Raw genomic sequence first — 9,940 nt, 5'->3', positions numbered from 1 at the left:
AGTGAAAGTATGTCGTGATTCATATACTTCTACCCTGGATGAAAATCATGCCTCTCGTTTCGATACTCGCTGGTTGGAACACCGCCTCAAGAGTGATGTTGAACAGCATACTGGATAAGCTGTTACCTTGTCCCAACCCTCGCCGAGTCTCGATGGGACTCGAGTGTGCCCGGAGACGTGCGGAACACATCACTCGTTCCAATGTAGCTCTGATTAGTCGGATCAGTTTATCCGGAAAACCGGTTTCGTGCATTATGTACCATAGTTGGTCTTTTTTTTATTTATTTTTATTTTACGAGTTGGGAAATCTGCTGAGCACCTTAGAAGATACGGTACTATCGGACACCTGAGAAGATAACTCAGGGAGTGGGGTTTAGGTATCCCGACCCCCCTAATGGGGCGTGAGGATCCCGACCCACTAAAACCCTACTCGAGTCTCCAGCCTCAATCCCCCTGGCACCACCTTATCGGTATTACTTCAGGGAGGGGCTATTGTGCTTAACGCACTCGATTAGATAACTACTGGACTATGGTAGTTAGGCTGTTTATTCGCCGTTGATCGGCTCCCCAGTGGCTTTGTAGCTCGAGTACAATCTGGGTAGCAGCCGCATTGACCGCTCCCTAGACGTCCGAGCTGGAACACATCCTTTGGACTAAGTTATCCGGGGTAGTGTCCTGTCCGCTCACTGCCATCATGTTGCTTCTCGCGCCCGCGAAACGAGGGCATATGAAGTTCTGCCGTTTCCTCAACATCCACGCATTCGGGACACGCGGGGGACTCTGCATATGCAGATACTGCCTGAAGCAACGATGCCCTGACAGAATCTGTGTCAGGTGGAAGTTGACTTCGCCGTGGCGCCTGTTGACCCACCCGGATAGTTCCGGGATAAGTCGATGTGTCCACCGACCTTTTGTGGAATTAGACCATGCCCGCTGCCATGTGGTCATCGAGGCCGATCTTCTGGTACTCCGTATGCCTCTAGTTCCACGTTGGTTGAAGCACTCTACGTGTTCGCTGATGATAATGCTAATAGGCATCATACCTGCTAAGACGCAGATTGCGTCATGTGAAACTGTGCGATACGCACTCGCCACTCTCAAGCACATGAGACGATAGGTGCTTTTCAGCTTGGCTAGATAGCTTTTGGTACCTAACGCCGATGACCACACCGGTCCGCCATACCTAAGTATAGACTGGACCACGTTGGCTAATAGCCTTCGCTTGCTGCCATATACCGCAGAGCTATTAGACATCATACGAGACAATGCCGAAATAGCTGTGGAAGCCTTCTTGCAGGCATAGTCGACGTGGCTCCCGAACTTGAGCTTGTCGTCGACCATGACTCCCAGAAGTTTTAAGGATCGCGTTGACGAAATAGTGCAGTCCCCAACGCTGATATTTGCTTGCTGTACCGACTTGCGGTTGTTTACCACGATAACCTCCGTTTTATGATGCGCTAGCTCCAGTTTCCTAGATCGCATCCAATCTTCAACAATGCTTATAGAGTGGGCAGCCGTCAACTCAACCTCTCTGATAGATTCACCATAGACTTCCAAGGTGATATCGTCCGCAAAGCCAACTATCACCACCCCTACCGGGAACTTTAGCTTCAACACCTCGTCATACATGACGTTCCACAACACCGGGCCCAGTATGGAACCTTGTGGGACCCCTGCGGTGATTGGAACGCACTTCTGACCCTCCTCCGTGTTGTAGCATAGCACACGATTCTGGAAATAATTTTCCAGATTTTCCAGAATAATAATTTTCCAGCGACACCGGCACTTGGACGTTCCGAAGCGAGTTGGCTATGGAGTCCCAGCTAGCGGATTAAACGTATTTCTCACGTCAAGCGTGACAACTGCGCAATAGCGGATATCTGTCCTCTTGCGCTGGATTGCCACCTCGGCTGTCTTAGTGACAGACAAGATGGCATCCACCGTAGATTTGCCTTTTCGGAAGCCGAATTGATTCCTTGACATACCGTTTGTACCCTCCGTGTACTGTACGAGTCTGTTAAGGATAACCTTCTCCAGCACCTTACCGGCAGTATCGAGCAGACAGATCCGCCTATATGACGAGGGAACACCCGGAGGTTTTCCCGGCTTCGGCAACAGCACGAGGTTCTGTCGCTTCCATCCGTCCGGGAAGTGGCCAGCTTCCAGGCATCTCCTCATTACTGCCCCGAATAACTCGGGAGCCTCTAACATAGCCGCTTTAATGGCCATATTCGGGGTTCCGTCTGGCCCCGGTGCCTTGCTCACCTTTAGGGATTTAGCGATCTCAATGAGCTCCTCATTCGTAACCGTCACTTCGTCCCCGACCGCCAAACCGCCGTTGCCCACGTTACTTTGGATGTTCGGCTGGGAGGCCGACCATCCTACGCTATGGTCTGAGATACTGGAACGTCGGCCGTGAGACGATTCAGCGGCCTGGGGCCAGGGCCTTGGCTCGTGGCGTGGAAAGAGGCCCTCGATGATCCGCTCCAGCATCTCTGGCGATTGCTCTGAGGGCGCCATCACTCCCTTGGTCTTTGCCATTACGACCCTGTAGGCATCACCCCACGGGTTCGCATTGGCACTAGCACATAACCTTTCAAAGCAGGCTCGTTTACTAGCTTTTATCCTACTCTTAAGCGCTCCGCGTGCAGCAGCAAGTGCTACTCGACATTCAGCCCTGCCTTCGTCCGAACGAGCTCTTTGCATAATTCTCCTTGCACGAAAGCACGCTCCGCGGAGTTCCGCAATTTCATCTGTCCACCAGTAAGCCGGTGACCTGCCATACCTATATCGACCTTTCCTAGGCATGGTAGCGTCACATGCTCGCGACAGTACCTCAACCAAATGATCAGCGTTCGGATCGGGCATACCACGATCACCGCACTCTCTTCGGATTGCTTCCACAAATACTTCGGGATCGAAGTATGATGTCTTCCATCCACGGGTGGTTGGAGTGTCGGCTCTACTCGCCGCCTGCCGCCTCGTTATCTGACCGACACCATAGCGGACCGCCTGATGGTCACTGTGAGTGTAGCTATTGTCTACCCTCCAGTCTCCTATCAGACCAGGACTGCCGAATGTCACGTCGATGATAGACTCCGCACCGTTCCTACTGAAGGTACTTGTGGTGCCGACGTTGACCAGATCTACGTTGAGCTTTGCCAGAGCTTCAAGCAGAATCCGGCCCCTATGGTTCGTGCGACGACTTCCCCACTCTACCGCCCAAGCGTTAAAGTCGCCCGCCACAACCAACGGCCTTAGACCAGTCAGCACAACTGATACTCGGTCTACCATCCGCGTAAACTGCTCAATAGGCCAACTCGGCGGAGCATAACAGCTGCAGTAGAACACTCCACCCACTTTGGCAACCACGAATCCCTCGTCTGCAGTTGACACAACATCTTGAACCGGGAACCTGCTTGTCGTCCATATAGCAGCCGTCCCGGAACTATCCGACACCCAGTTACCGTTTCCGGCAGGGATGCGGTATGGGTCCGAGATGATTGCAATGTCCGTCAACGACTCAGTAACTGCTTGGTACAACAGCTGCTGGGCCGCGTGGCAATGATTCAAGTTCAGTTGCGTTACCTGCACTACGCCCGTGTTTTAGTCGCCGGCGCGCCTGCCGGACACTGCGGGCCTCCTGTTGTGTGCTTAGCATCCCGTTGGCCGGTACATATCGGGCACTTGGGTGGCGCAGTACAATCCCTCGTTATATGGCCCGTACCGCCACATCTCCTACACAAGTGGCTTCGGTCTGGCCCCTTACAGCTCCAGGACCTGTGCCTTCTCTCAAACCACCGGAAGCAGGCCTCCGGCTGCTGGAACACGCTCAGAGGGCACACGGACCATCCCACCTTCAGCTTAGCCACTTTCAGGGCTGCATTTCCGTCTTCCAGTGGAAGTCTTATAGTTGCTACCTGGGTTCCCGCCGGTCCCTTACGCAGACGAACTGCCTCGGTAGTCACCACCACTTTGCATTGCTCGTTGAGAGCTCGTGCTAGTTCGCCCGCTTGGGTGATTTCGTCCAGGTTTTTAAGCTGGAGAGTCATCTCGGGCGTTAGTGCGCGGATCTGCACGCTATCGCCAAGGACCTTTTCTGCCAGCACTTTGTAAGCAGATCCCTTTTCAGTGGCATTCTTTTTGAGTTCAAGAATCATGTGGCCTGTGCGAGAGCGGCGGATACTCCGCACATCCGCGCCAAGACCCTTCAACTGATCATGCCCTCTCATGGCCTTTAAAACTTCCGCATGTTTCGGCCCCTCAGTTTTGAGGATAAGGGTATCGCCTTTGCTCCTTTTTTTCCTAGCCACTTTCGGTGGAGCTCGATCCTCCTCTTTCTTCCTGGCCTTCTTCTTTTTGACCAACTCCCACTGGTTGTTGGACGTTAACAGCGTCTTGTTACTCTCAGTAGGTTCTTCGGTTGGCTTACGACCCTCTGCTATCATGCGCTTCTTTGGACCCGTGGGGGTTTCTTCCCCTGGGGACTGCCTTGCGCGTTTGGCGGATGCCTTGTCGTTAGACTGCTCCGTAGTCGCGAGTGCCACGGAATGGTCAGCCATTGACGGGCAGGCATCCGTTTGTGCAGACCTTGATACAAGCGTCTTCTCTTTCTCTGCCACTTTTACTCGCGCTTCGAGTTCGCTGTGCTCCTTCGTCGCAGCACGCATGGTGCTCCGAAGCATGAGCAGACTTTGTTTCAGGTCCTTCGCTAAGGTGCTGCGACCTGCCACGAACTCGATAATGGCATCGAGAAGATGAGTACACTCTTGGTAGCATGTCTCTCTTGCCTGCCACTGCTTTTATTAGCGACGGGCCGTTCATTGCTGCGTCCGGCGTAGATGCAGTTGGAGCGACAGGTGTGCCGTTTCCCTTTCCGTTTACGCTGGCGCTTCTACTGGTATCCATCGGCGGAGACCTCTGGATGCCACTTCTTGCGAACGGATTATCTAATCCGTCCGCGCTCACTGAAGTTAATGTTTTATTTTGATTGCTCATATAGAATCCCACGAGTTGAGGGGAAAGAAGAGTCCGCCGCATCAGAGCCCCTCATGATGCGGTAAGGGCTGTTTACTGTGGAGGGCGCTCTGGTACTCCACAGGCTCCGTTTGAGGCTGAGTATTTATGAAACCCCCCCACCATTCATCCCTCGGCACGGGTCGCATGACACCTTGGATTAGGGGTTTATCCATTCTTGTTTTTCTTTTAGCCATGGATAATAGCTATTAAAACCATCCTCCTTTGGGGGCTTTGGACCCTCTGCTCAGGTTCTCAGTATTTTCAGGTTCATCGAATATGCTTCTACCGAGATCCGTCATTTGCAGGCGGAGAGTTTACACTCAGCCTTCGCATGAGTGGCCCCTTCTCTGTCCGCATACGACCCTAGTTTCCACCGGTTGTCCGATTTCCACTAAGGAACGTATCCCGGATTGTACCACGGGGAGGTAGAGAGAGGAGTTACTAAATAAGAGGTTGTGGAACTTCGTGGTAATTCTGGAGCGCATCATTCAATCATTTACCATCCAACACATACTGCACATACCGCAACGCAATAGCACCTATGGACAACACGACCCAATCTAGCTTCAACTCTGTTGCGGATCTATTCGATTTTAATTTGACGAGTAGTGCCTTTAAAGAGACTTCAGCGTAGATAATTTTCATCCAGTGTTATATCTATACTAGCTCTAACCCGCGCGCGTCGCCTCGTGTCTAATTGAGCGCAAATTGGTGGTACGTTATGTAACGCTAACGCTATGTAACTCTATGAGGTGCAACTACGTTAGTTTTGCTCGTCTTGAATGCAATCTGCTATGATTAGTTTGAGTCTTTGCTTAATGTGGGCGATTATTACCACGAAAATACATATCGCGCTCCTCGTTTTGTCTACAGACAAGCCTCTTTTTAAATATATATATATATATATATTATTATATATGACACATTCCGCCGTGACGTTACAATGTTTTGACTCTTCTTTGCACAGTATTTGTGCTTCAGCTGGGAAAATCGTTAAGAAACCCCCAAATATCTATACCTATAAAGAAGGATTTCTGTCTGTCTGTCTGTCTGTCTGTCTGTCCTGTGTTCCTTATAGAATCAAAAACTACTGAACCAATCGGCGTGAAAATTTGCATGTAGAGGTTTTTGGGGCCAGGAAAGGTTTTAGTGATGGTTAGAGACCCCTCCCCCCACTAAGAGGGGGGGCTCCCATACAAATGAAACACAAATTTCTGCATAACTCGAGAACTAATCAAGCAAATAGAACCAAATTTGGCATGTGGGTGTTTTCGGTGACAAGAATTTATTCTAGGGTAATTTGAGACCCCTCCCCTCTTTATAAGGGGAATTATAACTCCTCTACCCTTTAAGAGGGGGGGTTTCCATACAAATTTCCTCATAACTCGAGAACTAATCAAGCAAATGGAACCAAATTTGGCATGTGAAAGTTTTCGAGGGCAAGAAAATTTTCTATGTTGAATTAGGACACCTCCTCACTTTAAGAGGAGGGGCTCCTGTACAAATGAAATACCAATTTCCTCATAACTCGAGAACTAATCAAGCAAATGGAACCAAATTTGGCATGTGTGTGTTTTTGGAGACAAAATTTTTTTCTATGATGAATTGGGACCCCTCCCCACTTTAAGTGGGGGGGGGGCTCCTATACAAACGAAATACAAATTTCCTTATAACTCGAGAGCTAATCCAGCAAATGGAACCAAATTTGGCATGTAGGTGTTTTTGGAGGCAAGAGTTTTTTCTATGATGAATAAGAACCTCTCCCCACTTTAGGAGGGGGGCTCCTATACAAATGAAATACAAATTTCCTCATAACTCGAGAACTAATCAAGCAAATAAAACCAAATTTGGCTTGTGGGTGTTTTCGGTGACAAGAATTTATTCTATGGTAAATTGAGACCCCTCTCTCTTTATAAGGGGAATTGTAACTCCTCTCCCCTTTAAAAGGGGGGGCTTCCATACAAATTTCCTCATAACTCGAGAACTAATCAAGCAAATGGAACCAAATTTGGCATGTGAAGGTTTTCGAGGGCAGGAAAATTTTCTACGGTGAATTAGGACCCCTCCCCACTCTAAGAGGGGGGGGGGGCTCCTGTACAAATGAAATACAAATTTCCTCATAACTCGAGAACTAATCAAGCAAATAGAACAACATTTGGCATGTGGGTGTTTGTTTTGGTGACAAGAATTTATTCTATGGTGAATTGAGACCCCTTCCTTCTTTATAAGAGGAATTATAACTCCTCTCCCCTTTAAGAGGGGGGGCTTCCATACAAATTTCCTCATAACTCGAGAACTAATCAAGCAAATGCAACCAAATTTGGCATGTGAAGGTTTTCGAGAGCAAGAAAATTTTCTATGGTGAATTAGGACCCCTCCCCACTTTAAGAGGAGGGGCTCCTGTACAAATGAAATACAAATTTCCTCATAACTCGAGAACTAATCAAGCGAATTGAACCAAATTTGGCATATGTGTGTTTTTGGAGACAATTTTTTTTTCAATGATGAATTGGGACCCCTCCCCACTTTAGGAGGGGGGGTCCTATACAAACGAAATACAAGTTTCCTCATAACTCGAGAACCAATCCAGCAAATGGAACCAAATTTGGCGTGCAGGTGTTTTTGGAGGCAAGAATTTTTTCTGTGATGAATTAGGACCTCTTCCCACATTAGGAGGGGGGGCTCCTATACAAATGAAATACAAATTTCCCCATAACTCGAGAACTAATCAAGCAAATAGAACCAAATTCGGCATGTGGAGGTTTTTGGAGGCAAAAATATTTTCTACGGTGAATTAGGATCCTTCCACACTTCAAGAGGGGGGGCTTCTACACAAATGAAATACAAATTTCCTCATAATTCGAGAACTAATCAAGCAAATGGAACCATATTTGGCATGTGGGTGTTTTTGGAGGCAACCATTTTTCCCATTATGAATTAGGACTTCTTACCTTTTTAGGAGGGGGGGGGGGCTCCCATTCAAACGAAATACAAATTTGCTCATAACTTTAGAACTAATCAAGCAAAAGGAACCAAATTTGGCATGTGAGAGTTTTAGATGGCAGAATTTTTTTTCTGTGGTGTATTACGACCCCTTTCCCTTTTAAGAGGGTGGGCTCCCATACAAATGAAATACAAATTTCCTTATAATTTGAGTACTAATCAAGCAAATGGAACCAAATTTAGCATGTAGGAGATTTTTGAGACTTGAATTTATTTTATGATAGTTAGAGACCTCTCACCCCTGTGGTAGGGGGATATGGACTCTCATACAAATAAAACAGAAATTTTTGCGAAACTCAAAAACTAATCCAACTCGAGAAATTCGAGACTCTTCCATAAAACATTAATCAATAACAAGACCACAAAAACTATCTATAGTAACACTAGATCATTCAGGACGAGCCGGTCGCGAGTGTTGCCGGTGACCCGCCGTCGGAAGCGCCGCCCACTGGGGGGCTTGCAAAACTCGAGATAATGACAAAGATCATCCGAGATTCATGATTTATGTACAACACAGGTTAATTTGTGGCAATACGAAGTTTGTCGGGTCAGCTAGTAATTATATATTTGGAAAGAGCATAAAATTTACTATAAAATGTGAACAAATTAATAGCATTTGCTTTACCTAGATTGTTTTGGAAAGCAAATATGTAACGTGACGTTACAACGCGCCAGAAATTCGTCTGTTGGTACTTCTGTTCAAAAACATGAAAATTCTGCTCTCTTTCAAATTTTATCTAAAAACTTTCTTCTATGATTTGATAAGAGATGAATACTGAACAACTTTCCATGTACAGAATTCTGATAATCAGTGAAGTTAATTTTTAACGAGCTTTTACTTTTTGTGACGTTACATCGCACTGCTTTACACAGAGAGGGTCGTAGCTCCGTTGTAACGTCACAAAAAATCTGTTCAGTTAATATTCGTTAATTATCGCTGTTGCTGCCTTCTGTATATAAGAGATAATCCAAAAACGTGTTGTTAGTTTGTCTTTCACTATTTTGACTACGTAATTGTGGGGTAGTTCACAAATTACGTAGCGCAGTGGGAGGGATTTTAAGAAAGTGAGACATAAGTAATAACATCGAAACCTTAAGATATAGCATAATAGTTGCTTCAGAAAAGTTTCTTAATTTAAAAAGCACTTTCTAGTGATGAAAAAACATTTGGACATTAGGGTGTCCCTAAGCAGATACAAAAATTATTTTCTCTCTTTCATGTCAGAAATGATTGCTGTCTACAGAAAATTTGTAGTAAAACTAATTTTAAGAAACTTTGTTGAATACTGAAGATTTCCATTTCTTACATGAAAAAAGTTATAGAGAAAAACTCTTAGGGACACCCTTTAAAATAGTTTTTTTTATCTAGCGCTTTAATAACGCTTCGTATGCCTTGCAAATGTTCTAAGAAATTGGTGGTCTAATTAAATTGCACATTTTTGTCGAAAATGGTAGTGCTCATTTTCCCTTTAGAAGCTATCACTGTTTTTTTTTATTTTTACATGTACTTTTTAAGGAGGTGTATCTCGGGGAAGAGCAGGTATGAGTAGCTAAACTCACTTGTTTTTTGTGAGTCAATTTATGCTGTATTCCACCATGTACAACCTAGGGTAGAACATTGTGGAAAATCTAAAAAAAGTTATTATGAAGGCAACCGTAGATGAACATACAGAAATAAAAGAAACAAGGGATAGCTCCTAAAGGGAAAAAGATAGATCTCTACTATTTTCGACAAAAATGTACAATTTAATTCGATTGCTAATTTCTTAGAACATCTAAAAGGCGTACAAAGTGTTATTAAAGAGATAGATAAAAAAAACTATTTTTAAGGGTGTCCCTAAGAGTTTGACTCTATAACTTTTTTCATGTAAGAAATAGAAACCTTCAGTATTCAACGAAATTTCTTGAAATTAGTTTC

This window comes from Sabethes cyaneus, chromosome 1 (assembly GCF_943734655.1).
Source record: "Sabethes cyaneus chromosome 1, idSabCyanKW18_F2, whole genome shotgun sequence".
Taxonomy (NCBI): Eukaryota; Metazoa; Arthropoda; class Insecta; order Diptera; family Culicidae; genus Sabethes; species Sabethes cyaneus.
This window is presented reverse-complemented; position numbering follows the sequence as displayed.